Here is a 3501-nt window from a genome sequence, read left to right on the forward strand (position 1 = left end):
GAGTAAACACTACCAGTTCAGTTTTCTGCGGCGAGAATTCGATCCCTAGATTCATAGCCCAAGAAGACAAGTTATCTAAGGAATTTTGCAATGGTCCTTGCAAGTCCACGGCATGTGGACCTCTTACGGAAACCACACCGTCATCTGCAAGTTGTCTTAGCGTGCATTGTTCTGCCAAACAGTTGTCGATATCTTTGACATAAAAGTTATAAAGAAGAGGGCTGAGACATGAGCCTTGGGGCAGGCTAGATCAATGATTAACTGAAGTTCTTTGAAACAATTCCCGATCAACTTGATGTCTTCTGTCCTTCCGGTTTCTTATCCGTTGTGAAGTAATGAACCCATTGGTAATAGAAAATTTTGAGAAGCTGCTCGACAGAAATCCTCAAACAAGATTCATGAGTCTCTATTACGAGTACATGACGCTGGAGATTGGCCCTTCTTCATTCAATTCCTCTCGTGTTTGCCTCCAAGACTTTTATAGTTCCTCTGTAAATTTTGATCTGACCATGTTGCAAGAAATCCGTGGAATACCAGATCACCATCGGTCGATGGTTGTTCCCTTAATTTTTGCAAACAAGTACCACCATGTTAGTAACAATAAGAGTTTTTTCACAGATGGGTCAACTATAAACGCTTCCACTGGATTTGGAGTATTCAACGAATTTCATAGCGCCTCATATCAACTGCAAAAACCCTGTTCCGTATATGTTGCGGAACTAGCAGCCATATTTTACGCAGTAGAGCAAATTGCCTCACTACCATCTGATCACTATTTTATTTTTACTGATAGCCTTAGCTCGTTGGAGGCTATTCGATCAATGAGGCCGATGAAGCACTCCTCGTATTTCCTGACCGAAATCCGAGCTAAATTGAGTACTTTATCTAACTGCTCCTATACTATCACCTTAGTTTGGGTCCCATCTCATTGCTCAATTCCGGGCAATGAGAAAGCGGACTCGCTAGCTAAGGTGGGCGCTATGGAAGGCGATATTTTTGATCGACAAATTGCCTTTGCGGAATTTTTCTCAATTACCCGTCAGCACGTCCTCACCAACTGGCAACAAAAATGGAATGAGAGTGATCTGGGAAGATGGTTACATTCTATTCTCCTACAGGTGTCGAACAAGCCATGGTTCAAAGGATTGGACATGAGCCGTGACTTTATACGTGTCATATCAAGGCTCATGTCCAATCACTACTCGTTAGACTCGCATTTCTTCCGAATCGGGCTCGCAGGCAGCAATTTGTGCGCTTGTGGTAGTGGCTATCACGATATCGACCACGTACTTTGGTCATGTACCCTCCATTGTGTTGCTAGATCCGAGTTATCCGCATCCCTCAGGGCCCGAGGAAAACAACCCATGCGGCCCGTTAGAGACATCTTGGCGAGCCGAGATCTCGACTATTGCAATTTAATATATGTGTTTTTAAAACGGATAGATCTGAGGATTTAGTAGTTAGTGTCATCTTGTGTTCCCCCAAGTTGTTAGCTGCCCATCGGTGTACCCCCACGTTTGTCTTTTTCATCAGTTGGTCGCTTAGTTCGAGATCAAGAGCACATTGCTCTCCAAACCTTGTGTTCTCAATCCCTACCCTGCCATCCATTTGTTACAATTTGTTACCCCTAACCTCGAGATAGCCGCGAGTAATCGGCCCCCGCTTTACTAACGTTAGTCTTAAGAAATTTTGTAACCTAAACAATTAATATCGGCTCCGCAAAGCTACGGCAAATGAGCCTGGAAAAATAAACACATTAAAAAAAAAAAAAAAAAACTTGATGTCTTGAAAAAATATCTAGAAGACTTTATGCATTTCAGGTTTTTGGAATAATATCGGATGTATTCTTAAAAATATATAGGAATTTATGGAGAACTCTGATCACCTCAATCTTTGGAATATCTTCTGAGTAACCTGGTATCATGATAGAATATCCGAAAGACGTGATTTGAATTATTGGACAGTTGGTTTTGTTGACTTGTTGGACAAGGAGGACTATGGTGTACTCGATAGGTCTCCACATATGTTTGGCCATGTGTTCCAATTAACGTTAGCAATGCCCTGTGTTCCGGGTACCATTATGGATGTGGCCGAAATCTGACATGAGCCAAAATCTATCATGCTACACATCAATCCACATTGGCTACACCTGGTCATGTGCCCGCCCATGAAGTGGCCAAAATCCGACAACTCAAATCCCATGAGACAACAAGATCAATGGTTATATCCAGGGCTCGACATCTTCGAAACGATGAAGCGAAAATGAATTGTTCACTTTTTTCTCTCACCTCGTCTGAAGTCATTTTCGACTACTTCATTAAAGTTCATCTTGTCGCAATTAAATCGATATGTCTTCTTACAATGTAGTAATGGAAATCATTAAGAACTACGGAATAATCATCGAGCAAATATTTTCCATTACCTGTGATAATGGAGCTAACATGTTCGCTGCTGTTAGACAACTGAAGCAAGAGTATGAAAAGAGCCACGTACTCCACAGTGAGGATCAGGAACACACAGATCAAGATGCTGAGCGTGACTTAGAGGAGCATAAGTTGACAGCAGCTTTAAGTGACGAATTGCAAGAGAACCTAAATCTGATTCGTTGCGCCGTCCACACATTGCAGCTTGCCATCTTGGATGTTGTCAATAAATCTGACGCAGACACTGAAGTTGCCAAAAAATGCCGGTCGGTAAAGTACAAAACTATGTTTGAGCTACAAGGCGCACGGTACCCACCGGTTTGGGGGCAAACACGATGGTGTGGGATATACATGATGGTATTGAACTACTTAAAACAACATACATTCTTTGAAAAATTGGCTGAGCAATTTCCAGAAATAGGTAAAATATAAATGGCTTTATTGTTTAACTTATTTCCAGAATTTTAAAACTGATCAACGTTTTCAGATCTTACAAAGAGCTGGAAGTTTGCCGAAAATTATGAAGAAACATTTAACCCTTTGTTTCTATGCACAAAAAGCATGCAAACCGAGCATGTATCGTTGAGAGAGTTTTATCTTCAATGGATAATTACAATTCAGAAGGTAAAAAAGTTGGACTCTAATCCATTTACCAAACCGCTCGTAAAATCGCTGAATAAACGATTAGACAATCTCGCAGCTCTAGGGCGTTCAAAATGGCACTATACATCGATCCTCGTCTTAATTTTGCTGCCTCTAATCTGTTCAGTAGCGAGGAGAAAGAAGAAATACAGGTAAAATGTAAATACAGTAGTCCCCCGAATAGCGCAGTGGGTGATGCAGTCCACTCAACACTATTTCTCGGCTGCTCTTCAACATATTGACCTGTCTTTTTTTAGGTGACTAGTATATGATTGACACATAAACATCACAAACAAAAAAATCAACTCAATTGGTTGGAAGACAATCGAGAAATAACGGTGGGTGGACTGCAGCACCCACGGCTTTATTGGGAAGATTCCTGTATTATCGACCACCAATACAAACCCACCAAAACATACACAAACTTAGACATGCT

At 41.3% G+C, this 3501-nt stretch overlaps 1 pseudogene; it reads left to right on the forward strand.

The window, feature by feature from the left end:
• Window positions 1-2441: 2441 nt before the first annotated feature.
• On the forward strand, window positions 2442-3217 carry LOC135712553 (uncharacterized; annotated as a pseudogene).
• The last annotated feature ends 284 nt before the right edge of the window (window positions 3218-3501 follow it).

Source organism: Ochlerotatus camptorhynchus, unplaced genomic scaffold (genome assembly GCF_037179485.1).
Source record: "Ochlerotatus camptorhynchus isolate MF236.1 unplaced genomic scaffold, CSIRO-AGI_Acam_v1.1 ptg000492l, whole genome shotgun sequence".
NCBI lineage: Eukaryota > Metazoa > Arthropoda > Insecta > Diptera > Culicidae > Ochlerotatus > Ochlerotatus camptorhynchus.